The sequence below is a fragment of the Haliotis asinina genome, chromosome 11 (genome assembly GCF_037392515.1).
Source record: "Haliotis asinina isolate JCU_RB_2024 chromosome 11, JCU_Hal_asi_v2, whole genome shotgun sequence".
NCBI classification, from domain to species: Eukaryota; Metazoa; Mollusca; class Gastropoda; order Lepetellida; family Haliotidae; genus Haliotis; species Haliotis asinina.
Window position 1 is genome coordinate 26651074 of NC_090290.1, and position 17632 is coordinate 26668705.

Consider the following 17632-nt stretch of genomic DNA (forward strand, 5'->3'; position numbering starts at 1 on the left):
GTCTTCTTGTGGGTCCTCATTTGATTGGACAATATCCACATCACGAAAGCAGTTAGCAATTGCACAGCGGATTAATCAATTATAGTGACCCACAAAGTGACATGCCTCAAGTGATCTCAACACAATTTATATGTTTTTCAACTGGATGAGAAGACTTCAAGTTGATAACATGACTAAGAAACTAAACTATTCATGTAATCTGTGACATAATCATCAAATCTTCATATGAAACAGCCTACATACAGCCTGGTCTCTATTTTGACTCTGGGCACTGGGGAGTCACTTTTCCCTGTGATACAGCTTGCCATTACACATCATATGCAGTCCAGCATACTGAAAGAAACAGGGTTTTACGGGACACAGGATTCCTGCGTATTGGATGAAGAAATTTGATGGACCCCCCCCAAACTAAAATCCAGTGCATCCTTAATATTTGAAAATTATTTTACAAAAGATTCCTCAAATGATATGTATGGTTGCCTATTTCCAAAATTCAGTGGCTTTCCGTTCGCTATTGTGATGCAACAACGAGAAATACCTCGGCTTTTGAGGCTTTGTTTTAATATATGGGGCGATTCGTTTGATGGCAGGTGTCGTTCTAGAGCTCTAGACATCGTAATATATTTGTACCCTTGCCGAGAGTATTTTTGCTGTTGTAAGAAGTAATTATATTGGATAAGTATTTGTTTCTAATGACGCTTATTGCCCAGTTAGCTATTCAGATAATGATTGGTCAAAATTGTGCATGTGACCTATGGCAGACAATCATATCACAACAATGGCTATCGTGCTCGCAAATGAAAACTTATACATTCAACGAAAGTTTGGGGTAAAATTTCCCTATTCTGAAAGTGTTAGGCAAAACATTACCTATTACTAATATATTATGGAACTTGGTGAACAGATCATGCTTGGTTATGACCGGTGACAACAATGTTTCATGCAGATACTTCAGCATCAAAATTTGTGTCTGAGCATCAAGTTCAGGGCGAAGAAAGCAAAGATGTCAAATTACATTACACGATCGTTCAAAAAAGATGGAAAAAGTAAGTTATTATGTATGTTTGACAACTTATGTATGTTTTGACAACTTTTACTTTAATTATTTTCTCGAAAAATTGTTACTTTGCTTCATGACATCTTTGATGAAACAAGAGTCATCAGAAGATGACATATCCCCCCAGCCCCCACATATTTGAAAGGACAAATCAGCTGACAGTAACTTATTGTGTTTTTAGACCAAGTCTGAATTGTTTCCATGGAATTCATGAAAAATATAAATGCCATATATCTGTAATCAGAAAAAGTCACCATTTCAAGATCTGTCTCATATATCTGCCAAGATCTTTTGAAAGATATGAAATGGTTTTCGTGTTGTGCTCCGGAAACGAAGTCAGCAACATGTTCATGGAACTGAGAAAATAATACATCACAAAAACCTGTAAACAGCAAAAGGCACCACTTTGGGGTCTGCAACACATATCTACCAAGTAACACTGACAGATATTAAGAGGTTTTTGAGTTCTGCTCCAGAAACAAAACACACCTGTCACTTTTGAGAGTAAGTCCGAAACGTTTCCATGGAAACCAAGAAAATAGTAAATCACAAAAACCTGTAAGTAGCAAAAGGCACCACGTTAGGTTCCGATTGATATATCTACCAAGTTTTGCAGAAAAATATTGAACAGTTTTCGAGTTCTGCTCCAGAATCGAAGCACATCCCTCCATTTTGAGACTAAGTCTGAAACGTTTCCATAGAAACGGAGAAAATAATAAATCAGAAAAACATCTAAATAGCAAAAGGCATCACTTTGGGATCTGCCACGCATATCTACTAAGTAACACTGACAGATATTAAGACGATTTTGAGTTCTGCTACGGAAACAAAACACTCATCTCACTTTTGAGACTATGTCTGAATCTATTCCATGGAAACCAAGAAAACAATAAATCACAAAAACCTGTAAATACCAAAAGGCACCACTATAGGTTCAGACTGATATATCTATCAAGTTTTGCAGAAAAACATTGTATGGTTTTGGAGCTCTGCTACGAAAATGAAGCCCACATCACCATACTCGGCATCCAGGGGGTTAAAACAAGCTGCTGTCAGCATTGATACTCAAAACCTTAAAGCATAAACCTGTTAGGATTAAACATTTTCACATTAAAATGAAAATATCTGAACAAAATCTGAACTGTGATCATAAAGAAGAAAACTAACCATAGCCAAAATTCAAGTCTACTAATATCGACCACATATCAATATCGTTCAATTGGTTCAACCATATTCTGCTGATGTTGAATTCCAAGAAAACTTTCCAAAAAAATTCCTTTTTCCTCAAGAGATTTCAGAAGTCGATCTTCCTTCCACCAGATGTTAAGAGCTGTTTTAACATCTTAATTTATTGCTTGGCTTTCTTCCCCTCTCAAAACACTGAAAATTCTAAGGCAATGTTTTATAAATGTATAAACGTTCCTAATGATTTTTTGTAAAATCCACCATCCAAAGAACCTAAACGTTTGTAATTTGCAGTTTCAACATGACATCAAGGTAAAATATGCTATACTTCAAAAGACAAGGATCAATGACCATTCTGAGCAACTGTGTCAGCTGGGCCTCATTTTGACTCAGGAGGTGATGATGGACGTTACATGTGAAGTACATACTGAAGGAGGAGTTGGAGGAATAGGTCACAGACAACAGGCAGAACGGGGAGCCTGTTGACAGTGGGAAAACGGAGCACAGAATGGAGACTGGATTTATAAGGAGTAGAGAGACGTACAAAGGGTATAGAGAGATATACATGGGATGTAGAGAGGTGTACACAGGGTGTAAAAAAATGTACACAGACTATATAGAGATGTACATGGAGGTAAAGAAAGATGTACACAGGGTGTAGAGAGACTACACAGAGTGAAGACTGGGTATACAGGGTGTAGACATACACAGGGTGAAGACTGGATGTACACAGTACAGGGTGTAGGGAGACGTACACAGGGTGAAGACTGGATGTACACAGTACAGGGTGTAGGGTAAAGACCGGGTGTACCAGGTGCAGTGAGATGTAACACAGGGTGAAGACTGGGTGTACACAGTATACTGTGTAGACAGATATACACAGGGTGAAGACTGGGTGCAAAAGGTGTAATGAAACGAACAGAGTAAAGACTGAGTGCACAGGGTGTAGAGAGACATATACTATGTGACGACTGTATGTATGTTTCGAAAAGTACACAGGGTGTAGAGATATGTACACAGGGTATCGAGAGACGTACACAGGATGTAGGGAGATGTACACAGCTGCAGAAAGAGGTACACAGGTCATAGAGAGATATACACAGGTGTACAGAGCTATACAGGTTGTAGAGAGACATACACAGGATGTAGAAAGACGTACACAGGATGTAGAGAGATGTATACAGGTGTACAGAGGTATACAGGTTGTAGAAGGTGAAGACTCGGGGTACAGGGTGTAGAGCAGGGCTGTAACGATACACCAAACTTACGACACATTGCAATTGTTGTGTCTATGATAGTAATTAATCTAGGGTCTATGTAAATGAGACAGAACTTTATGCAAATGAATAACCCGCTTAAATAACTGAATCTGGACCAGACAATCCAAGGATCAACAGCATGAGCATCGATCCATGGAACTGGGATATGCTGACATGTGTCAACCCCCGTCAGCAAGTCACCTGATCTTGTTAGTTGTTTCTTACGTCAAGCATGGGTTACTAACGATCAATTCTTAACCGCATCTTCACGGGTCCGAGACGGTTGTGAAAAGAATCCATGAGCTTCATAAGACCAAATATTATTGCTTACAAATTTCCATCCACTAATACTGTTTATCAAAATATACATATTCATAATTTGTGTATAATTTTGTGTAAGTGTGACCTATTAAGACAGCCAGTCTTGGAATTATTCAATGTCACCTAATAAGACAGCCAGTCCTGGAATTATTCAATGTCACCTAATAAGACAGCCAGTCTTGGAATTATTCAATGTCACCTATTAAGACAGCCAGTCTTGGAATTATTCAATGTCACCTAATAAGACAGCCAGTCCTGGAATTATTCAATGTCACCTAATAAGACAGCCAGTCTTGGAATTATTCAATGTCACCTATTAAGACAGCCAGTCTTGGAATTATTCAATGTCACCTAATAAGACAGCCAGTCTTGGAATTATTCAATGTCACCTATTAAGACAGCCAGTCTTCGAATTTTTGGCTTCGAAACACCTGACAAACTAATAAATTCTATTGAAACTGCAGTTATCCTTGAAAAGATTTCTTTATGATGGAGGTGACATGACAGCCGAAGTACACAGCTTACAGTTTCTAGTCACACAGACTATAAGGTGACATTCCTAATTCAACTGAACAAATGCCAATTAAACCGAACTGACGCCAAACTTCTATAGCGTCTGGGTAATTCTTCAAAATTACATTAACTCACTGTCATATAGGTTCATAATGGGACACAGCACTTCAAGACACTGGATAAATGTGGTTATCATCAAGTTCCATCATCAAGCTACAGAAACCTATATCCAACACGACACAAATAACACTTTAGTGCTTTGATGTATACATCAAAATGCTGTATTACCTGGGCACAGGTGGTTAGATCTTTCATCTTTACATCTTGTGAGTGCCTTACAGTACTGGCATCAAGCTATTCATTTTGATCTAGTAACTCATGAAGGTCACATAGAAAACTTTTTTCAATCATAAAGAAAGGAACAAATCAGACTTCTAAAGGTCTTCATTTTATACCTTCTTCAAACAAACACAATCTTGTTTTGCATTCATTATTAGTTTTTACACTGATCTGTTACAAGAATATTACGAGTTAACAGTATCAAATCAACCAGACCAATAACCATTTGCCATAAACATAATGCTTGCATACCCTGAACAATTGGTCATGTAAACAGCAAATGTCTCTAGGACAACGGCAAAGCCAAACGCAATAAACATTAATATGTCACACCCTATACACAGTACAGGGTGTAACATTCACATTCCAATGTGGCCCTAGAAACCCAAATTGTCTATTTCAAGGTTCTATGCCTGCAGTATGAGGGTCCTTATTGTAATAAAATGGAATAATGTATTATCCACTTCAAAGCCTGCTAGGAGTCTGTATGGACACAGGTCATTACCGATGTGTCCAAAGACATTAACAGCTCAACATAGTAGGTGTAATTTTCATTCCCTCAGGATGCAATGTATCTTTTTCTATACTGAATGCACACTTGTGCTACACAAAAAACACTATTTGTTAGACAGTTGGTGGGTTTAATGCAGCACTTTTCATGTCCTCCAATTCTGGGATCTATGAAAACCAACTCTGGACCAGAAGACTATACACATGATTCTACCCAATAGCCCGACTGACCTTCCCACAAATAAAACAGACAACATAAGAAAAATACAACAGTGGCTGAATGTATACACGAGCACTGACACACAGCTGGGATAACATGCATGAGCACTTGACACACAGCTGGGATATGTATACATGAGCACTTGACACACAGCTGGGATGTGTATACATGAGCACTGATACACAGCTGGGATATGTATACATGAGCACTGATACACAGCTGGGATATGTATACATGAGCACTGATACACAGCTGGGATATGTATACATGAGCATTGATACACAGCTGGGATCTGTATACATGAGCACTGATACACAGCTGGATATGTATACATGAGCACTGATACACAGCTGGGATATGTATACATGAGCATTGATACACAGCTGGGATATGTATACATGAGCACTGACACACAGCTGGGATCTGTATACATGAGCATTAATACACAGCTGGGATCTGTATACATGAGCACTGATACACAGCTGGGATCTGTATATATGAGCACTGATACACAGCTGGGATATGTATACATGAGCACTGATACACAGCTGGGATATGTATATATGAGCATTGATACACAGCTGGGATCTGTATACATGAGCACTGATACACAGCTGGGATATGTATACATGAGCACTGATACACAGCTGGGATATGTATACATGAGCATTGATACACAGCTGGGATAACATGCATGAGCACTGACACAGCTGGGATCTGTATACATGAGCACTGACACAGCTGGGATCTGTATACATGAGCACTGATACATTGATGGGATGTGTACACATGAGCACTGACACACAGCTGGGATATGTATACATGAGCACTGACACACAGCTGGGATATGTATACATGAGCACTGATACACAGCTGGGATATGTATACACGAGCACTGATACACAGCTGGGATAACATGCATGAGCACTGACACACAGCTGGGATATGTATACACAAGCACTGATACACAGCTGGGATAACATGCATGAGCACTGACACACAGCTGGGATATGTATACATGAGCACTGACACACAGCTGGGATATGTATACATGAGCATTAATGCACAGCTGGGATATGTATACATGAGCACTGATGGGATGTGTACACATGAGCACTGATACACAGCTGGGATATGTATACATGAGCACTGATACACAGCTGGGATCTGTATACATGAGTACTGATACACAGTTCGGACGTGTATACATGAGCACTGATATACAGTTTGGATGCAATGATGTATCGTGTCTAACTTCGTGATCTTGTTACTTGCTTGTCATAAGCATAAACTGCTGAAGAGTAACATGTATGTTAATACATCACATTACTTTGTAACACTCTGTGCATCATGCACATTAATGTAGCCTAACATGTACACATTAATGTGATAACCCATGGAGAAATTACAGAGTAATGTAGTACATAATGTGCAACACCAATCTCATGATACATAAAATGTGTCATGATACATATAAAGTTTTTGCTTCACCATATTTACATTACAGGTAATAGTATGTGCTACACCATACATATCTGTGTGCTGCACTATGTGGCACACTATACATATCAATATGCTCCACTATGTACTACACCATATATATCAATGTGCCACACCACACATACCTACGTGCTCCACTATGTGCCATACAGTGCGTATCAATGTGCTCCACTATGTGCCACACCACACATATCATGTGCTACACTTTGCCACACCATACTTATCAATGAGCTCCGCTATGTAATACACCATACATATCAATGAGCTCCACTATGTAGTACACCATACATATCAATGAGCTACACTATGTAGTACACCATACAGATCAATGAGCTACACTATGTAGTACACCATACATATCTATGAGCTCCACTATGTAGTACACCATACGTATCAATGAGCTACACTATGTGTCACACCATACATATCAATAAGCTACACTATGTGTCACACCATACATATCAATAAGCTACACTATGTGTCACACCATACATATCAATGAGCTCCACTATGTAGTACACCATACAGATCAATGAGCTACACTGTGTAGTACACCATACATATCAATGAGCTCCACTATGTAGTACACCATACATATCTATGAGCTCCACTATGTAGTACACTATACATATCAATGAGCTACACTATGTGCCACACCATACATATCATGTGCTACACTTTGCCACACCATACTTATCAATGAGCTCCGCTATGTAATACACCATACATATCAATGAGCTCCACTATGTAGCACACCATACATATCAATGAGCTACACTATGTAATACACTATACATATCAATGAGCTACACTATGTAGTACACCATACATATCTATGAGCTACACTATGTAGCACACCACACATATCAATGTGATCCACTATGTAGTACACCATATATATCAATGAGCTCCACTATGTAGAACACCATACATATCAATGAGCTACACTATGTAATACACTATACATATCAATGAGCTACACTATGTAGTACACCATACATATCAATGAGCTACACTATGTAATACACTATACATATCAATGAGCTCCACTATGTAGTACACCATACATATCTATGAGCTCCACTATGTAGTACACCATACATATCAATGAGCTACACTATGTGTCACACCATACATATCAATAAGCTACACTATGTGTCACACCATACATATCAATGAGCTACACTATGTGTCACACCATACATATCAATGAGCTACACTATGTGTCACACCATACACAACAATGAGCTACACTATGTGTCACACAATACATATCAATGAGCTACACTATGTGTCACACCATACATATCAATGAGCTCCATTATGTGTCATACCATACAAATCAATGAGCTCCACAATGTAATACACTATACATATCAATGAGCTCCACTATGTAATACACTATACATATCAATGAGCTCCACTATGTAATACACTATACATATCAATGAGCTCCACTATGTGTCACACCATACATATCAATGAGCTAAACTATGTGTCACACCATACATATCAATGAGCTCCACTATGTGTCACACCATACATATCAATGAGCTACACTATGGAATACACTATACATATCAATGAGCTCCACTATGTAGCACACCATACATATCAATGAGCTCCACTATGTAATACACTATACATATCAATGAGCTACACTATGTGTCAGCCATACATATCAATGAGCTACACTATGTAATACACTATACATATCAATGAGCTCCACTAAATAGTACACCATACATATCAATGAGCTACATTATGTAATACACTATACATATCAATGAGCTCAACTATGTAGTACACCATACATATCTATGAGCTCCACTATGTAGTACACCATACATATCAATAAGCTACACTATGTGTCACACCATACATATCTATGTGCTACATGATGTGATACACCATGTAGATCATTCACATTAGGATAAACAGTACCGTAGTGCCAATGAAACCGAGGCAACATCTATCCAGTAGAAAACTGAAAAAAAAAATAGCATGCACCTTGTGTGAAGTACAGATTGAGCATCTCACCAGGTGGGTAATAAAGCTCAATATGGTCTGCTTGCTATTAATGGCAGAATCAACATGTAGCAACCGTCGTATTGTCACTGTTATCATGGTTCTATTGAGGTACCTACTTCCTTTGTACAGTAGCTCATGGAAAGTGTGACATTTGAATTGCTAACACTGCTAACAAAGATTGATGTCCTTCATTAATATTAACATTGCAACTCATATGAACTGTGAATCATGACAAAACGTGCAAAATGCATTTATCTCTCAACAGTTCTCTGTTCTTTGTTATGTGTACCCAAGTTCACCAAACAGTTATGACGGTCACCAACTGCACATGACAGTACTGTCACTCTTGCTAACCTTGCACAATAACCATGATGACTGTATGTACAAGCAGGATATTGCTCCCACAACTGGGTGAACATGTGAACGCTTAACATAGTGAATACACATAGCCCACTTGCAACACAAGGGAAATATACTACTATCTTATTTCAATATAAACGAACACAATATCACGGAATTCCGTATGGAATCTCGTTAAGCTATACTATCAATATACACACCCACTCATGATATCATGCATGGTTGGCCATAAACACTAAAAGTCTGTTGTTCCAAGACCATGAAATATCTACATGGACTACCTAAATCTGTGAAAAGATAAGACGATCTCTTAAATCTAAGGGTCATCTTACATTCAGTCAAGGTAGACATTTATTTTTTCATTGCTTTTAAATACATATTTTCCTAGACAAACAGCTAGTCTCTGAAATGAACATATATTACAGAAAATCAGATATAATGAAAAGAAGCCCCGAGTCTTTCTTCATTTCCCGAAGCTGTGGAAATCTAGACTCACCACATTTTCTAGACATACATGGGCTTTCTTGGATATAGCTGCTTTAGGGTATGTATGACATGCTAATTTGACAAGAGTGCACAATTCTCTAGCACAAACGAAATTTCAACCAGAAGGGTGTGTCTCTGTGACGTAATCTGATGTATGGCTATGACGGTCGCTGTAGAATTCATGTACATTTCCAGGGGTAAATTATCTCGTTTACAGATTTGTCTAAACCTTAAATCATGACAACTCTTGTGAAAATGCAAGCTTTATGTTTCAACAATATACTGTAGTTGGAAGTAGTTGCGAATGAACTGTAGGTATCTCCTTTCCTGTTTGAAACAACAATTACCTTTTAAATTTCTATGATACATATTTTAAAATATATTTATAAGATAGCGGAAAGACCACTTTCCCCATGAAAGCATGGGTCACAAGTCCAATCTGCACATTAATTAATAGGTCAGAGGCAAATATTGACGGTCTAAGGACGCTGACATATCTGAAACTCAGCATTTGTTTACAAGGATAAGTGAAAAAAGTCATAAAATAATGCCATTATATTTGTCATTTTTAAAATCGGACATTTCAGGTTGAAAACACATTTGTGGGGCATTTTTGGACCCATGTCAATTCTTTCTTACAGAAATGAAGAAATATCAATTTGAAATGTTATAACACTGGCAATTATTTTAAGACAATTTGGACAGTATATGAAATGGCATCTGCCCAGGAGCTTGCTGCTTGTTACATGGTGGGCTTACAATGCTATTTCAAAGCCAGCCCTATGGGCCAGTACATTTTCCATGGGTATATTGTTTACCATGTCATTGACTAAAGGTGATATTTTGAAAATAGTTTACAACTGTGGTAGTTAGTCGATGTCTGTATCATAATGTACGTTTGGTTCATGATCAAGCAAACCAAAACTTCCACAGATCAGTCTACCCTATTATCTAACAGTAAATGTGAGTGGCCTAGAGAATGCTTTCAGTGACCCAGCTGACCCAAGGAGAGTTACAAATCCCATGTGCTGATTGCATGAAGAACATGTAGAGACCATTCTTGCCAAAGATACTGACCATTCTGACTCTGCCTGTTTTTTTGACTCAGATGGCAGTGACAGTAAATGAATCAACAGTGACCACCAGGTCATGCTTTGTAAAATTTGCTTTTGGATATGTTTAAGTTTACTTTAATAGAAGTAATTCATCAAATACATTATTTTAACACCTGATTTCAGTTTCCCTTTTTTGATACAGGGCTGGTTTCATGTTAACAGGGCCAGCAACATTTTTCAGTTATCAGCCCTGTGGACTTCCAGGTGTTTTCAGGAGTTTCATACACTGATATGGACCAATAACATGTATTTCTCTTCACGCATAAAAAAGTTGCAAAGCATTTCCCATATGGAAACACTGGCATGAATGATGAAAAAGGTTAATGGATACAAGGGCTGGTGGGCATAGAGACAGTTTAATGTGTCTGAGTGGGGTATTCATTAGTGGTGTTTTGATGATCGGCTATAATCTACAATCGTTTGGTTACTCTTTCCCCATGCAATAACCGACTGCAAAATTTCATAACAGTAATGAATATACAGGTTAAGACAGCTGGCAGTTACCAATAATTATAACATCTCTGTTCACATTATTCACAGAAATGGCAATCATACTGCATCTACTCTTGATTCCAGAGGATGTGTAGTTGTCTGAAATAGATTATGTTTAGACATATATCTTGCTTTGCTAATTTGTCATATTTATTGGAGCTGGCGATCACAACAAACTGGCATGTGTATTTCATCTCATTCCATGTGCATACAACTTCCACTTACCACATTCATAAGTGTATACTCTTAGCTCCAACTGCCAAAGCCCCAATTTCCACATTATTCTCAAAAATCATGACTATCACATCATTGTCCATAGTTTAGGTCCTAGTTTCCAGCAAATTCAGTGAAACTGCGTGTGAAATGGCATGCTTATTGCATCTCATTCCATGTGCATACAACTTTCGTTTACTATGTTCATGAGGGTCTGTATAACCTTAGTGTAGATTATACATATTTTACATTCATAGATTAACCTCTTAGTAAATCTGCTTAATGCAAGGATATTTCTCAGTAAGAATACAGAATACCAGATACCTTCCCACCACAAGTAAGCGAGCTCACTTTGGTTAGGTTTAAGGTAAGGTTTAGAAATTAGAGCAAGGATCAGGGTTTAGGTCTAAGGTAGGTTTAAGGATTTGGGAAATGTTAAATGTTTATTGGGTTAGGGTGACATTAAACATTATGGCTAGTAGGTATCTGGTATTCTGTAGGCATACCCATTTTTCCCTTGTAAAATACTACTATTAGACATAAAATTATTTACCAGTCACTGCATCAGGAGTCATCAGAATTATGTTATACAGTATGTTTTAACTAGATCGCTGGGATGCATATATATACACATAAATGCTATTTCCGGCTATTCAAGACAAATACATGAAGTAATTTTAATCCCTGCATTTTATACAATGCCTAGCCAAGACAAATTATAACTGAAAAGGTAAATAATCTTGTCTAGTGATATTTAATTGCAAATTTGATGTCTTCACTGACGAAGTTGTTTTCTCTTTATACTTTTGCTAAATGACATATGTCCAGAAATTGATGAAAATGTTATTCGTAGATAAGCCTTCTACAGGTTGCCTTTTCTTATCTTCAAAATTCAACTTATCTACAGCAATATACAGTGTTGCCTTTCCTTGAAATGATTCTTCTGAGTTCAAATATGTAAAAGTCAATCTTCAAGATAAAGCAAGCAAGCAGTCATGTCTTGTTCTTTTACCCTGATGAATAACACCTTCATTTACTATCTACATTTATATATCTAAATAAATAGCAATACTAGTACAGTAGCAAACAGTACCTAGTTGTCAGTCACTGGCAATTAGTCATGTTTGTGTTTATGACAACTGACACTAATTCTTGTTTGTAAAAAGTTTGACAACTGATGCAGCTGATGGTAAATAATAAACCATAAAAGAACTTTTTATTTTCCATATCTTTTGTGTACCTCTCCATTTTCAACCATCTGTCCCAGAACTGCACTCGCTCACAGTTAGATGTCTGGACAACAACAAACACATGGACCTGTCTGATGTATTTACTATTTAGAGGTTATTCGTGAGATTTGATTTAAATGATTATTAATAGATGATTGATCGTTTGGGACAATCCGATTGTAACTGATGATTGAGTATGATATCACAGCCGATTCCCACAACTAGACTATTCATGTGGCATGGTATCTCAGTGATCTAGCACTATACAAGCAGTTTACATGCATGCACATCATAATATGACACAAATATTCTTAAGTATGACATTAAACTCCATTTCAGTTCATATATGAGACATAAATTACATCATTTCCTGAATGACCACAGGTGTTTTTCATAGAGCACTGAAACCTGTGATCCCTACAACATAATTCTGCAAAGTACACATCGCCTCAGCAAGCCTTGGATATTAAAACTTTATCAAGTCATGTCCATATAATTGATATCGGAAGACACTTGGGTGAGATTCTATTTATCATCCACTCTTCATTGGTTTTTAATGAAAAATGTACATCTCTGAACATGGTACAGATATTAGACTTGCAGTCATAACATTGTGAAGTCATAGCATTGTGACATCATTAGGTTTGGGATGCCATACCATTGTGAGTTCAGTAATTGATGTTCAGGCATTGTACAAAATCTTCAGGCAAAAAGATATCTCCTGGGAGATATCATTTGATCTCACATTAGCGAACTCTCCAATGGAACACAATTTGGATGATAAAAAAATGTAGCATATATAACTGGCAAAGCTTGATTTCACATATATACTTTAAGTTCGCATCAGTTTGTATATTTCATATTTCTTGAAAAATGCTCCACTGTTCTAGCTTTATGGGCAACATTTCTGAATGACCATCAGCCTTGATATCTACAGGGTCTCCAATATCTCAAGGGTATACGGTCTGATAAGTCTCCACTATACCATAGATGCATCTATGAAACGGCCTGATAAGTATATTTCATCCCTTCACGGTAGCCAATCAGCTGAGCCGCCATTACAACCGAGCATGCTGGTGTCAACAAAGACAGCACTTGCAGCTGTGAAGGTTTGTTTGCAGAGTGACTCAGTTTTGGGGGAAATCATACAAACTGATAGGTCCTAAACTTTAAAAAATATATATGAAAGTACTCATACCTCTTTCAGAGAACCTCTGCATGGTTTGTGTTGCCAAGTTTAATCAGATAGTTTAAAGAGTGAAAATGAGTTGTGATTGGTTCACCCAACTTCCCAGCTTAGACACCTGACTGGCCAAGGGAGTTAGAGCAGTAGATGCATCCATGATATAGTGGAGCTTCATCGGAATGCATACCCCAAAACATGTTGAGAATGAATGATCACAGGTGAATGTATAAGCCACTAAAACCTGTGATCCTTACTGGACAGCGACCAGTTATCGCCTTTTTTCAGTGTTTTTTAACAATTGCTACATTGTCTTTAAACATTACAAAACAACATTTATCTTGATGATAGATCAGCTGTTCACTGACGTTTCCTGCTCGTCTACAGTTGCCCATTGAGTCTCTCCAAAATGCTGTAGGGAAGCACAGTAAAGTAGAGTGTACTTTCCAAACATGAGATCAGTTATTTCTGATATCAGTTCTGAATTTATCATGTTATTCAGCAAATGTGACCTAAATTCGGTAATAAACCTATTGTGTTTCAAACGGTCACACCTTGAAGAAATTTCATAACTGCAATTAGTTTTATAAAACAAGAAATTAAAAGAACAAAATTCACTCTCATGAATGTGGATAAATGCTGCTATAAGCTGATGGGAATATGGAGAAGTGGCTGTACAGTTAAACTTATCAAAGTTTGTTTTCTCCGGGGAAAAACGTGAAGAAAAAGGTTAAAATTGACAGTTATCATTTTGTGAGTATTGTCTGCATATGGCATCTGTCGAGTCCATAAAACTAAGATGGAAATTTAAGTCAATTCAAAGTTTGGTAAGTTAGTGTTGCCATTATGAGGATGTTTTGACAAATTGAAATCTGCACTTTATATAGACAGAACTGTAATATCTTAATTTCACAACATATCCAGGATGATTTTCATTCAATTCTCATCATTTATGAAATGTCAGCACTCTAATGATCATGTGACATCCCCAGCCTCTCCGAAGTGTTTGGATCCTGTGAGGGGATTCATATTTGTTGCATCTACGATGGACATGACTTACAGTGATTTTAACTCTCATAGCTTATTACCCTTGTGATGTCAATGTCTGAAATATTGCAGAACTATAAGTCAAGCTGTCTGCACAAGTGCTACAGTCAGGTGTTGGCATTAACTGGCAGGCAGCCATAACTGGTCACTAGCAAGTACAAAATAATCTTGCTAATTATAAATTAGTCAAGCATCAACCATCAGACAAATGTACAATTTACTGAAAAATTTGAGTAATTTTCACTTTTGATAATGGATGATAGCCCAGAAGTGAAAATTTCCAACAGAATTCAGACTCAGGGTATATTTGCACTTAATATATTTTGGCTTTTGTAAATCACTGGTTGAAGAGGCATTGAGGTTAAATATATGTATTTAAACTGCATTGGATTGAGGTTGTGAATTTCAACATGTCATAACTTCAACCCCTAACAAAACATACTTGTGTGCACAGCATGGTAGATGTAAGTTCTAACTACTGAAGGAGGTTCTGTGAAAGGTTTGCAGTGATAAGCTGAAAGACAACTCCATTATCACTCATCAGGCCGAGCATCCAAACAAAAGATCACACTTTCCGGTTGATGTGAGAAGTCAACGTCAGAATATTATCTCCACCCCTGTTCTTCAGCTCAATAAGACTAAATAACGTAAAATGTCTTAATGTTGCTAAAATTGTTCACAACAAATTATTATAAGCCAGACAGCAAGCTTTCAAACACGTAAATAACCACGCCCAACCATCTTGCCCAAAAACTGCCGCGAGGGAACAAAGCCCGACTCAAATCAGCGTACTGACTGACCGAGCCCTCACCACAATGCGATGTTGTCAGAAACATGAAATCCCGTTAGATTGTACTGAACAAATTCCCGACTCGACTGAACACGAGAAGCGTCGACAGGTCAGGACTAAGAAACTTTCATGTTACAAATGTACTGCAGCATGGGTATCGTTTCCAGTTGTTATAAAAAGACCACCAAAACAATCTAGCACGTGAATCACTGTTACTGCATGCATGGCTGCCGCTGGCATTATTTGCACGCACAAGAAACGAGATGCACATAAAAAGGGGTGAATTTACAAATGAAAATCGTCAGCAACGGTCACAATTGATACCAACCTTCTACTGGCGCAATACACGCTCCAAAAGAAATCCTTGTGGATGTCACCGCGAAGAGGTCATGGCGCGAATTTCTCCCCCAAGAGTTTCGAATTACACCAGGTTGATGAAAAACGAGAATCTCCTCACGGAAAAAGAATAGATGTCCGATAAAAACCTCCGATCAGATTCAAAATATTAATTCCAAATAAATGAAGAAAAACACACATTATAGTTCATCTTCAACCAACATAAACTTGCTTCACTAAAATGGTTAGATCTACTCCTGTACAAAATGAATGTTGTTCCAAAGCTGTTATAGTGAGAATTCCCCAGTACTCGAGAAGCTCTGTACAGTCGTCGCAGCCACGGAGAATATTGGTGGAAATCCCGCAGCAGAAAACATTCCAAGACAGCTCTCATTTGAAGGCAGTCACGTGACAATCAATCCCTCCGAGGACTATCGTGACAATATTATTGCTTCTGCTAGTTGTGGGTTTATTTGAATACGCCCGACAGTGATTTGAAGTCGTTCCATTCTACCATTATTTGCTGCATATACTTCAAGTTTATCAAATGGCCTCTACGTTTCCACTGCTGTATAGCCCATGCCACCAAGAACAGATTTATATACTACTGTAAATATTTTGCTAAATTACCAAAGCCATGCTATTTATGTAACTGGAGGAAACTAAATGGTAACGATGCAGGATGTAAAATATCTGTATCTGGTTATACTCTGGCTTCTGGGATGTCACAGACCGTTAAATCTGGTGAATGTGGCGTAAAACTAAACTCACTCACTCACAGCCCTGGTTATCATAATCTTTCAAGCGTAAGCAACAGAGAAACCATATGGCAGTTATGAAGCTGTGTGGTCTAAGATGAACCTGGTCTAAGATGAACCTGGTCTAAGATGAACCTGGTCTAACATCATACTTATATACGTATATGTAAGACAAGTCTGTCTCTCAGTCACTGAACCACATTATTTCCTTAAAGCCCCAAATAGAGCAAGTCTACATTTCCCCATGTTCCAAATCTCCTATCTCCGTGGGGTTACTTAAAGGTCACATGCAACGTAAAACACAACTTTGCAGATTCTGGTACCTTTTGGTATGCAATTACCGAAACGAATAATAAAAAATGCCAATTCAATCTATAAAGTTGAAAAAAAACGCGATGAAAAAAAAGCCCGCGAAATCGGAGTTCAAACGTTTCACTAAATTCCCCCCAGCGCTGGGGGGGGGGGGGGGGGGGGGGGGGAACTGGTTTCAACAGCTGTGCTGCGCTGCGTCCATAACGCATGCGCAGTGAATAGATTCACGGAGCTTGAAACAGTATGCATACTGAGGTCGTGAGCAGTAGTCTAATCTTGGTTGTGTACACAAAAACAAGTAAATAATCTGCTCGTTACGTAAAAAAAACATGTTGATTGTGGTGAGCAGTCTCTGTCACAGAGAAAGCTCAGTGTC

General features: G+C 38.0%; 1 protein-coding gene across 2 annotated transcripts in view; it reads right to left on the bottom strand.

The window, feature by feature from the left end:
• Positions 1-16758, bottom strand: part of LOC137255964 (uncharacterized) — a 107559-nt gene extending 90801 nt beyond the window's left edge. The window contains exon 1 of one of the 2 annotated variants that reach the window (XM_067793579.1): positions 16179-16758. The gene's annotated coding sequence lies outside the window, so the exon portion shown is untranslated. Of the gene's footprint in view, positions 1-15871; positions 16107-16178 lie in introns of those variants that run through there. The other variant, XM_067793581.1, reaches the window with a different exon arrangement.
• Positions 16759-17632: the final 874 nt, after the last annotated feature.